The sequence below is a fragment of the Arachis hypogaea genome, chromosome 18 (assembly GCF_003086295.3).
Source record: "Arachis hypogaea cultivar Tifrunner chromosome 18, arahy.Tifrunner.gnm2.J5K5, whole genome shotgun sequence".
NCBI classification, from domain to species: Eukaryota; Viridiplantae; Streptophyta; class Magnoliopsida; order Fabales; family Fabaceae; genus Arachis; species Arachis hypogaea.
This window is the reverse complement of record NC_092053.1, coordinates 119,335,751-119,348,662: the sequence shown is the minus strand read 5'-3', so window position 1 is coordinate 119,348,662 and position 12,912 is coordinate 119,335,751. Positions and strand designations below refer to the sequence as shown.

The following is a 12,912-nucleotide window of genomic DNA, read 5'->3' as shown; positions in this document are numbered from 1 at the left end:
CAATAGTTTTAGAGCTGATTTTAATTCCACGGTTAGAGAGGAAAGAGTGAGTATGTGCATATAATGATACAACATTTCATGACTGATGACACAATGCGGAGATTGTTTTTTCTTCTTTTTCTATCATTTTAATTCCTTGTAAAGAATCTAAGAATAACGAGTGAAAGTTTAAATTACTGCTCCCTAATATGTTTTGTAGCATAAATTTGTCCATAACCAAAATAAAATTGACAAATTAGTTTCTAATTTTTTAACATACTAAATAAATTAGTCTTTAAAAGAATAAATAGACAAACTTATTTTTATTTTTGAAAATTTTAAACTATTTAATTTGTGAATCATACTACTTTTTAGAATAGTCAAAGACTAATTTATCTTTTTTAAAAAATTAAGAATTAATTTATTATTTTATTTTGTCAAAAATTAAGTCTTTAATATTTTAAAAGAATAAAGACTATTTTGTCAAGGTTTTTTTGTTAAAGACTAATTTATTTAATAAAAATGATATGTTTTTGTATAGTTCAAATGCAATGTCAATGAGATGTCATTGTTGTATATTAGAAGAATGTTAGTCGCAAAGACTATCAATTACAAACCCTAAGACTGTCCAACAATTTAAGTGTCAAAGGTCAAACAATATTGAAATCGAAATATATCTGTACCGATGTGCTATATACACCATGAATAGATGAACTTGACCGCTGATTTCAGTTGCGTGTCTTTGATTTTTTTTTTTTTTTTTTTTTTTTGAGGAAAATGTGTTATTATTAGTTCACTGCAATATTCAACTTTTTCTCGGATTGTTATACTAAAGAATTTATATGTTTTCTTTATTAGTTTAATTTTTTAAAAAATAGTTTTATAATATAATATTAAAATTTTTTATGATTGAAAAATCTAAAATTTTATTCTTGTTAAACTTCAAAAAAATTTTAGAAAATAAAAAAAAAAAGTTTTTTTTAAAGAAGAAACAAACTCAACACACACGGTAGAAAGTATAAAAGACAGAAAAAAAACGATATAATTTTTATGTTATCTTCGATATAACCATCAACAACATGAGTAAGTTTTTACATCATTCTTTGGAGCAACAAAACGATCTAACAATGCAATCCACTACAACTATTGCCTTATTCTGAAATATGAATTTATTTCTACACAATTAGATATTCTATATAACTGAGAAGAATCTCACTAACCATGTTTTACACTCGTCTTTTTTATAGGCGTCATCCTCCAACTCTCAAAGTATTCTTTTATGGACCCTGGAATGCTCCAAATACGACCCACATGAGTAATCCATGTGCACCATACCTGGCAAGCATATTCACACGTAACAAATAAATGTTGTACAGATTCAACTTCTTTGTTACACATAACACAAACGTTATCATTCTGATCAATGATACCCAATCTACTCAAACGATCCTTTGTATTAACTCGACCTACTAGCACAAACCAAGTAAACAACTCAACTCGAGGGGACACTAGTCCTTTCCAGATTTCATTTGTGAACTTGTAGCTAAGGATATCATCCGTCAAAGTATGTTCTTGCAAAACCTGCACAAATAAATTAGTAGTATAAATGCCTTTTTGTCAAATTTTCACACCACTCTATCTTGTACACCTGCTATCAATCTCATAACGTATAAGATATCAAGCAGTTGATTCAAACTGTCTGTTTCTCATTGACGGAGTTTCCTCCTCTATTGAAAATTTCATACCCACTTTATCTCATCTCAAAATCTACAGTCCCCAATTAGGGTTAAGTACGATTTTGGTCTGTAAGATAGGGGCTGAAATTTTTTTTCGTCCCCGACCTTTTTTTTGCTACAAAATGGTCTCGAAGGTTTAACTTAGTTTTAAAATCGTCCTTCGGAAGAAAATACCCTACCCCCTTCTTCCCCAAAACCAACCAGAAAGCAGAAGCAGATGCAGAGGCAGAAGGAGAAACAGAAGCAGAAGCAGGAAGCAGAATCAACAACAACAACAACAATAGTGAATCAACAACAGCAATAACAATAAAACAACAACAATGGTAAATCAACAAGGGTGAATCAACAACAACAAAAGCAAAAAAGAAGCAGAAGTAGAAGCAGAAAGCAGAAGCAAAAAATAGAAACAGACAGTAGAAGCAACAACATTGAAACACCAATTTGCTGGCGTCCGGCAAGGAGCATCGACGACCGTCCAACCTCGCGGATCTGCTGGCGTTGACGCAACCTCACTCCAGCGGTGGCGAGGGGACAGGGCTCGATGGCGACCGACGACGACGGCGGTTCGCGAACGACGACAGCAGTTCAGCGCCTCCGTTCCTCTCTTCTCTCCCTCTCCGCTTCTCTTCCTCTCTCCCTCTACTCTCTCCTCTCTGGCCGTTAGTGCGAATGAGATCTGGAACCCCTCCCCTCTCCCGTTAGTATGACCAAACGATGAGGAGCAGTAGCGGCAGCGACGAAGAACAGCGGCGCTTTCCCTCCCCTTCCGCACCTTCCCTCCCCTGGAACCCCCACCCACGCCCCCCCCCTCCCTGGCCCATGAAGCGTGACCCCCCTTCCCCCTTAACCAGTTTCCTTTTTTCTTTTTATTTTTTATTTTTTTAATTAAGGGTATTTTCGGAATAAAAATTAAAAATTTGGTAAAAAGGACGATTTTAAAACTAAGTTAAATCTTCAGGACCATTTTGTAGCAAAAAAAAAGGCCAAAGACGAAAAAAATTTTTAACCCCTACTTTAGAAACCAAAATCGTATTGCCCTCAATTATAAATTTTTTGTTATTTGAAATTAAGTAAGAGCTTCAAAAAGTTCATAAAAAAATTTATACAAATTCAAAAGAGGTTTTTCTGTAAAGGGCGTGCTACAATTGTTATTAAAAGCTTGTATGTGTATTTTTACTTAAGTCAAATATTATTTTAGGGTGAAATAGAAAAAAAAAAAAGAATTTATGTGATAGTAAAAATACTAAAATGAAAATTATATACACTATCATAATAGAAATATGCAAAGATTATTAAAAGTAAATATAACTAAAATATTTTAATAAACAAGATATATTTTAATATGTACATTTTTTTATACTCTTTGCAATATATATATATATATTGCAAAGAGTATAAAAAAATGTACATATTAGCGCTGATTAAAATAAAGTAGATAAAGCTTGTTATCATTTATTTATTTATGTTTTTTGTTGACTGATGTGTTCTTTTTAATATAATTAACACTCTTAAGCACACCTTTCATAATAGTTTCATAGTAATCAATAAAATTTAGCATAAACTATTAAAAATAGTACTAATCTAGTGATAAAAGATTTATGTCACCCCCTAATCTAGTGATAAGAGACTTATGGATAAAGTTCTAACTTCAATCCTCGTAACTGTCCATGTAGTCAAAAAATGAAAAAAAAAAATATGCATTATTTTAGAATTTAGATAACTCTAACCCTACCAACACTTGAAGTTTTAATTGTTTTAGGTTTGAGATTTTGTAACAAAAATGACACATTAATACCACTTCTAGATTCTCTCATTGTTTCACATAATGATTTCAACGTGTGCGATTACAAATATTTGTGACTAGCAAAATCCTAATAATTTATTTATTTATTTCCTTCTTTCGGTCTATATAAATGGAAAACGATGGTCATACTACATTTGATCATTAAATTACATCATTAATTACATGACCCCAAACACAATAGCAACATGAGTCGTATCTATTTTATTCTTTGGCCGCATTTTTTGATTATCAAAACCTTGAATACAGAGTATTGAATAATCAAATTCACTCTCGATGTACATTACATTTAATCGCACACGTACGACGGACGCATCCATAAATTTTTTGTAGTGGACACAAATATTATATACACATTATGATTAAAAAAAAAAAGTTTACTATTATAAAATATAATCAATTTTAAATTATTTGACTAACACATAAAAAACTTAATAATCTAAAAATATAAAATATTATTTAAAATTATTCTAATTTTTGTTTTATAATAAAAAAATAAGATATTTTTTTATTATAATACAAACAAGACTAACTCTATACCTTCTATAACTGTATGTTTGTGTTGTCAAAAAAATAATGTGATAAATGTCTAAAAAGAGAATAATTAAAAAGACAAAATTTAATATATATGTTGTAAGTGATATACAGTATACTGTGTCTTATGCGATATGCAAAAATCATATTATTTCAATAGGTTAGTTGTATTTATGTTAATTAATTATTGAAAATAATGTTAGGCCTAATATGTGTTTTTTAAATATACTCACCACACATTGCAGTAACAACCGAAAAAAAAAATTGAACCAATAGATCTAAGCTAATATTCATACAGAACAAATCTAAACTAATAATTTTTTTTCCAACATATATATGTCACTTGAAAAAGAAAATTTAATTAATTATTTTTATTTACACAATAAACACCATTTGAAAAATTAACTTTTACACACAATAATTTATTAATATTTATTTATTCTAATATATATATCCTTTTGTTTTTTTTATGACTTAAATATATTTAACTTCACAAATATAAAAATGTGTCTACATATTTTAACCAACAAAAAACATAACTTTACGTATTTACATACATTTAAATTAATGATAATATTTATACGTATTTAATTTAAATATTATATTAATATATCTGTCAATATTTCTCTAAATACATATAAATATTTATTAAAAAATATTATTCAAACACCACATATTCTTGACATCTTATAAAAAATAATTTGTTATTAAATATTTATATATTTAAATTATTTTTAATTAATAAAACAAAAAAATTATATTTAATTATTAAAAAAATATTGATGACAAAACAACATTTGTAATACGGCCATTTCTATAATATAGAAAGAGAGAATATATATTTTGGGAGGGTTAATTTTTTTAAGAATGGAAATTGTAACAAGAGATTTTATTTTTTGTTATAAAAAAATTAAAAATAAATTTATTTTTGATGTAGTGTCAGTATAAAATAATTTTACACGTATATCTAATGACGTAACGCTACATTAATAAGAATAACTACTTTTTACATCGACTGCGTGAATTGTCGTCCAAAAAATCAAATATAATTGTACAACAGTGTAAAATATTTTACACTATTAATATATTAAAATTAAACTACTAAAAATATGCGTACCCAAAATTTATGTAATACCAGACATATAGAAAAACATGGTAGACACAAAAAAAATATACAAAAACATGGTTATTTTTTTAGTATTATGTAGACGTTACCTTATTATTTTGTTTACGTTAAAATATCTATTTACAGTTGTTTATAAAAAATAATTAAAAGAAAATTTCAAATGCCACAAAAAGAAAAATCTTTTAATATTGTATATTCCAAAAAAAAATATTTTTTTTCTGAAAAGAAACATTAAATACTTCAAGTTATTATGGAACATTTTAGATGCAACTTATTATTTATAATTAAATTATTAATTTTTTACAATGAATAAACTATGTTATTGAATAAATATTTAATATTTGTTATTTTATTAAACAAAAAAGGTATGTCTGAAACGAATTTAACAAAATTGTATGATTAATTTTTTTTGAAATGATGAAGATGTGTTGAAGAAGGATGATAATTTTTTTAATATATATCATACATTCATTAATTTAAAATAAAATAAATATTAATAAATTTTTGTGTGTAAAAATTAATTTTTCAGATGATATTTATTATATAAATAAACATAATTAATTAAATTTTCTTTTTTAAGTGACATGAATTAGAAGAAACTTTATTAGCTTAGATTTCTTTTTGTATTAACTTTAGTTTAGATTTATTAGTTTAAAAAAAAAAAATTTTAATTGTTACTGTGATATGGAAAGAGAGAGAGAGTATGCATCCAAAAAAGTTCAATGATTAAAAAAAATTATACCATGCTCAATATTATCTTCAATAATTAATTAGCATAAATACAATTAACTTACTTAATCAATACATTATTTATATGTGGCATAAGACAAAGTACACTGTATTTTACCTGTAATATATAAATTTTGTCTCTTTAATTATTCTCTTTCTAAATACTTATCACACTACTCTTTTAACAACACAAATAATTTTTTTTATAATATAAAATTCACGTACAAGCAAATGCTTTTCTTTTGAAAAAAAAAAAAGATCTTTTAAAATAAAAAAATAATGACTAAATCAGGCTAAAAATTTTACTTACAAAATTTTTATTCTTGGAATAATATCCCAAAATAGAGTTTAGTGGTGATGATATAATTGGTTATGGGATTTCAGCTTTTTTTATTTTTTATTTTTTTAAAAAATCAACTCGCCAACTACGACAAGCTTCAAGAGATAACAAAAAAAAAAATATTAAGTGGTAAGAACTTAATTTTGTGGACAAAGATGTATTATTTTGCAAAAAAAAATTGTTCTTTTTTATGTGGCCATAACATGAAGAATCTAGGAAAGAAAAAATAAAGAAAAGAATTTTTTCTTTTTTAACCTAAGAAAAACTTCAAAGTCCACATTCTATGAACAAAGTATAAGCATAAATTTTAAAAAAATATAATTCAGATCTAACAGAAAAAGAAGAAATCATTACAACCCAAACTTATTAAAAAAAAACAATTTTGTTACGTTACCAACAAGAATTCTCTATCAATTTCTATCAATTCTTGTTTATGATTATGTTTAATAGAAGTGTCTTTATGGATGTGTCTAATAAAAATATTTTTTTATGGCTGTATTTAATAGAAATATTTTTATAGATGTATTTTTGGATGTGTCTCCTTATACATATATTTAAAATATAATAATTAATTATTATTGATAATAAGTTGGCAAATAATATATTAGTACCGTATACTTTTTCTATTCATAATAAATCTTTTTTTAACTGTAGTTGCTGCATGTAAAATTAAAACTAATTTCAACATAAAGATATTAGTGGATAAATATTTTCTTTTTAATTTTAAACAATTTGTAAAAGAAATACAAATTTCATAGAGAAACCATCGCTCTGGCACTCAAGTGAGTGTTAGGTATTATCATCCTCATTGAAACCGTACTCATCAACATCTATCAACGAGATAGAAACTACCATCCTCAACGTGGATTGGGGGATGAAACCATCACCATGCCTATTACATAATATTAATGATTAAACAGAATTTGATAATTGGTGTTAGAGAGAGCTATGTGATAGGTAAGGCTATCATGGGATATAGTAAGCTATAACTTGACTGATCAATGATTAAACAGAATTTGATAATTGGTGTTAGAGAGAGAACATGAAAACACAATAGACTGAAAAGGAAGTGGACGAGAAGATGGCGTTAGGGGAGAAAGCTTTCTAGCGTTAATTATCTTCATCTAAATATCTTCACATCAGGTACTATTATCTAAACCCTCAAACAATCGAATAGTACCATTCTGATCAGTTCACCAAAAGAATTTTAAAATCCACTTAAACTTTTAACTTCACACCTAAACCCTTCATCAAAGCATCCAAACCTATAAGAATTCTTAACCTTTATCAATACATCAATTTAGTTATTAAACCGATGATTTAATTAACTTGAAACCAAAGAGGTCCCAAATACTATTCCATTTAGAAACCTACTCTCAGCTTTGGACCACCCTAACATCCAACACCACCATCGCAATGATTCCAAACAACCATCACCAAGGTTCATAACAATCCCAATATATTCATCAATTTTGTCAGATCACATTCCATTCATAGATTGATCGACGTCCATGCATCACTAACATAACAATCACACCATTCATTTATCCACTAAACAATAGAATCTACTTTAAGTTAGTTAGGAATCAAGGAGTTAGAACTTAATTTCCCTAAGGATCTTAGAAAATCCTTGGCATAGTCACTCCTAAAACTTAGACATATCCACCAACCTTGGCATTTATTATTAAAAAAAAAAGAATTTGTCAAACATTGGTCACTAGCCTTTGTTAGAGGTATGCATTGTGTAATCATTCCAAAATCAACCATGTTCTTCTTCTTTCTTGGTTCATAAAGATCAAAGTACTTCTGCCCAAGCAGAAGATAAAGTAGAAATTGTAGAATACTAAAGTATCTCAAAGAATCAGTTCAAACATCTTAACCTTGACAAGTGGAGGAAAGCACTTGCTCTTCAAATACATTATAAGGTTGATCGATAAATTCATATTTTATGATGATTTTTAGATTGAAAAGAGTAGAATTTATCAACTTAATTTGTACTTATTCCTTAAAAATGTATGTTTTTATGATTTTTTTTCTAATTGTGCTTAATTGATTTAAACATACTTTTTATACTTCAAAAATTATCAAATTAATTATACCTTTATTCCATTCTATACCTTGATATATTTATTCAAGTTGTTTAAGATTTAAGAGGCAATGATGGCTTGGAAAGATAGGTGAAAACCATGTAGAAGTAAAGATTTTGCGAAAAAAACGAAGGAAGAAGGAATTTAGACTGGTACACGCGTACCACTTAACTTATGCGAACACACAAGTCTGATCGCGTGCCTCATTTAAAATGGCACGTGACTCGCGATTTAGGGGCCATTTTAGCCCATTTCAAACTACTTGGAGGCTATATTTGAAGCCATTCATGAAGGAAACACATACACTTTCATACACACTCATTTTTTTTTTATGATTTTAGGATCTTAAATTCTAGATAAAGAAATTTCAACTTTTCTTTAGAATGTAAAGATTTCTTATGAATTTTCTTTTTAGTTATAGGTTTTAGTTTTGTTAATTGTAGTTCTTAGTTTATAATTTCTTATTTTGCTATTCTACTTTGTTTAGAATCTGTTGTTAATTTCTCTAGGTTATTATTTTAGTTTATGAATATATTTAATTCTCATTTTTTTCAATGAAATTAATATTTTATATTTTATTTATGCTTATCTGAGTTGTTATCATTGATTTTTTTTATATTAGGTAATTCTAGTTTTTACTATTTTTTGTAATTTTTTATATTTTATGTTTATGTCTTCTAAGTGTTTGATAAAATATTTCACTTAATTATAAAGTAGATTTTGCATTCTTAACTTAGGTTGAAAATTGGGTGAACTTAAATCATTAATGTCTAAATTGATTGATAATTTAGAGATATTAATTAATGTTTTCACTAACATTAATCTTTTACTAATTCAATGAGTAAGTTAGTTAGAACTTATAGATTAGGATTACTTAAGTCTAATTAACTTTTCTTAATTTGTACAGATTGACAAATTGAGTTTGTTCATTGTAATTATCATGTTGTGGTTAGTAACGAAGATAGTGATTTTCAACTGTCAATCCTTGTCAAAATCTTTTAACATTTAAATTTACTTTCAATTCTTAGTTAATTGCTTTAATTGTTCTTAGTTTAATTTCTCTTGTTATTTAGATATTGTTTATTCTTTAATTTCTTGTTATTTAAATTTTCGTTAACTACGAATAAATTTCGGATTTTTTCATAGCCAATGATAATACATTCGATTGTAATTCTAAAAGAGAACAATCAGAAATTAAATTTTTTATTATTGATTTAAAATTATGATATTTTTTACTAAATTTTAGAGAGTGTTAAATTTCAATTTAAAACTACAACAAATCTTAAACTTTAAACTTGTAAATTTTTTAAACCGATTTTTAGCACTCGTAACGATCATCATCATAATTCCTGTCTTTAAAATCTTTGCAGCAAAGTAAATTATCATTTCAAATGTTCCAACAGAGTATAAACACCTTATCCTCTTTATATCACCTTTATATGGACTTTCATGACCTTGAAGGTTGCAATCTCCACCATTTTTAATTTATTTGAAAATGATATCCTCCAGAACAACAATAACCTCTTGTTTCGAGTAAGAAAGACAACAAGGAACAAAGTACCATTGTAGATAAAAAGTCCTTCTCATTTAACTCATAGTTCGGTCTATCAAGATCTTAACTCTATTCACCTCAATCATAATCCATCCAATCATAAGCCTAAACTATATATCCTCTGAATCATGAACTTGAATGTACTAACTATCATAAGAACTTCGATTGTCTAACTGATAACTCACCAATACTATGCATATAAAAATAATTAACTTAACAATGAAAAATAAAAAATAACACTACAAGGAAAACGGGAAATAGCGGCGGTTCCTGGAGTTATTTGCGGCGGTTTCAGACCGCCGCGAAACGGGATTCCAGCGGTTTGTTAAGCGTCGCCTATTAGGGGGTGGTTATATGATTTTGCGGCGGTTCTCAGGAACCGCTGGCACAACCGCCGCAAAACCCAAGATTAGCGTCGCAATGTTTAGCGGCGGTTTAAAACCGCCGCGATCTGAAAATCTGTGATCGACACGAAATGTTCGGCGGTTTGAAACCGCCGCTGTTTAATGGCCACAGTTTAAAGACTAATGCATTTACCGGCGGTTTGAAAACGTCGCGGTTTAACGGCCAATGTTTTTTGAAATGTAACTGGCGGCGCCGCTATCTTCTAACCTGAATTTTCATATTTCTAACGGCTAGTACGCAACCGCCACTATTTTCCGGTTAAATGGCCGCAAAAATACTATTTTGTACACTGGCAATCCACGCTGTTTTTTATTTCAATGTACATTTTTTTCGTTTTTTTTTAAATCGTTCTTAATATTAATAAGTTAAATTATTTAAAATCCCGAAAAATAAATTGCAGGGTAAACGACAATAGAAAAACCATTAATTTAATTAATATAATTATCCAAATATCAACAAAGTGTACTCCTTACTAAGAGTTGCATAATCAACAAAATAAAAGTGTATATCTGAAAGAAGAAAAGGTTTCACAATCCTAAGATCTACTTTCTATTCTGTCCCTCCAACGCACACATCCATGTGGCGATGTCTGATGGCAGCTTCCTACCTTGCCCTTGAAGTAGACATAACAAAGCACTCTCCATTGCCTGCATCCTGACCTTCCCAGCTGCTACTTCATCCTCCACTGCCTGTCTTTTGGTCTTCTCAGATGCTACTTCATCCTCCACTGCCTGTCTTTTGGTCTTCTCGGCTGCTACTTCATTCTCCACTGCCTTCCTTTTCAATTTCTCTGCTGCCAACTCTGCTTGTAGTTCAAGCAACACCCTTTGGGTCTCCTCCCTTTCAAAGACATTACTCGGCTGATGGGAATTCATACCGAAGACTTGACTAGAAGTCGGCCCCAACCCCATGCCACGCACCCTACCCGGGCGCTCTTTTCCGAGAGCTTGAGCAAGCAAATCATTTTGGGATAACAGTCTAGAAGATTCATCGCCTTGCTCAATAGCCTCAATTCTTTCCTACACACATAGATAAGCAATTAAGAGCATTTATTAGCTAGTCGCTAACCGCACAGACTTCCAATAAAATTTTAAAAACTAAAACATAGGATTGAACACATTACTTACTCCAATAGCGCGAGCTGCATCATGGATATAGGAGCCATTAGTTCTTTTGTGCGTTATGAGATACAACTCTCCTCTACTAACTATCCTCCCTTGTCGTTCCGACTGTACCAATAATGACGACAAAGTGAATAAGGTAGAGGAACAGATAGTTCTAAAACATTCCCAAAATTAGATTACCTCTTCTTCTCCGAGCCTTGCCAAGCTTTTCGATCCGCCGGTGTGGGTGTAAAGCTGCTTTGATCGATTCTCGGCATTTTTCTTACACTTCTCCTGTCATGCCATCAAATTAAGAATTACTAGACACTAGTTCAGACAAACTAAATGAAGCATAAATGGACTTTGTCTGTTATGAAACAAAAGTATATTACCTGTGTCTCTTCGCTATTGCGATAATCGAGAAACTTTCTCCAATGGTCCGCAGTAATTCCATCTGGGCATTTTTCAATATTTGCTGCAAGTGAAAGTTTGGGGTCATAAAAGTGATGGTATAATCTGTTCCTCGTTTCCTTCCAGGCCCTTCCTAGCATTTTGAATATTATAGACTTTATAATTCCTCTACTATCTTCTTCAAAATGGAACATTTCCTGCAACATTAAAATTAAGCTGTGAGTAGTGTTCAAAGTATGAGTTTGGAATGGTACGAAGAAATAAAAATAACATTTTACCTTTACTATTTCATTATAAGGTTAATTAACTTGAATAAAACTCAATCTGTTATAGAGGAGTACGGTTTTTGGGATGGGTTTGAGTGGATTTAGAACTTTCAATAGAGGCGAGAGCTCTTTCAATGGGAGTTGGAACTCCTGAGTGAATTGCATGAGGCGTTGAGACATGTGAAATTAATATATAACAGAGAGGACAGAGTGGTGTGGAAATATGATAGACGAGGTGTTTTTACTATTAACTCATTTGTGCAGGTGATGCATGATGAACTGATCCCAGAGGAGGTAACTAACTACAGCTTCACCAAGACTATTTAGAAGGGGCTAGTTCCGCCTAGAGTGGAGCTGTTTGTCTAGTTTGTTCTGATAGGAAGAGTGAATACAAAGGACAGGCTGAGCCGGCTTGGAATCATCAGTCAGGAAGATCTTATTTGTGTTCTTTGTAATAATGATGTGGAACATGTACATCACTTGTTTTTAGGGTGTGTATTTGCTTGGCAGGTGTGGAGTGTTTGGATTTCAGCCTTTGGCCGACGATGGTCTTATTCGAGATCGATGAAAGAGCATTTCCTTAGTTGGACAGAAGAACCGAGGAGCATGGAAGAGCGTAATCACCGGTTAAGGTGCTTCTGCGCGATTGTATGGAACCTGTTGTTGGAAAGGAATAGGCGGATTTTTTAGCACACAAGCAAAGGAGTTGAAGAAATTATCAACATGTCTTCGAATAGAGTGGTGGGATCCCTTTAGTTGTTGATGACTATGCCGGAGATGACATGGAGATCGTTTTTGTGTTGTTGTGGTTCTTGTTAAGTTTGTGTGTTTTTTATTTAGTTA

At 29.9% G+C, this 12,912-nt stretch overlaps 1 long non-coding RNA gene across 1 annotated transcript; it reads right to left on the bottom strand.

The window, feature by feature from the left end:
* Positions 1 to 11,150: 11,150 nt before the first annotated feature.
* LOC112772772 (uncharacterized) lies at positions 11,151 to 11,878 on the bottom strand. Its single transcript, XR_003187654.3, has 3 exons — positions 11,785 to 11,878; positions 11,594 to 11,686; positions 11,151 to 11,518 (listed from the first exon to the last, which is right to left on the bottom strand). It is a non-coding gene; the product is annotated as an uncharacterized lncRNA (long non-coding RNA).
* Between the last annotated feature and the right edge of the window lie 1,034 nt (positions 11,879 to 12,912).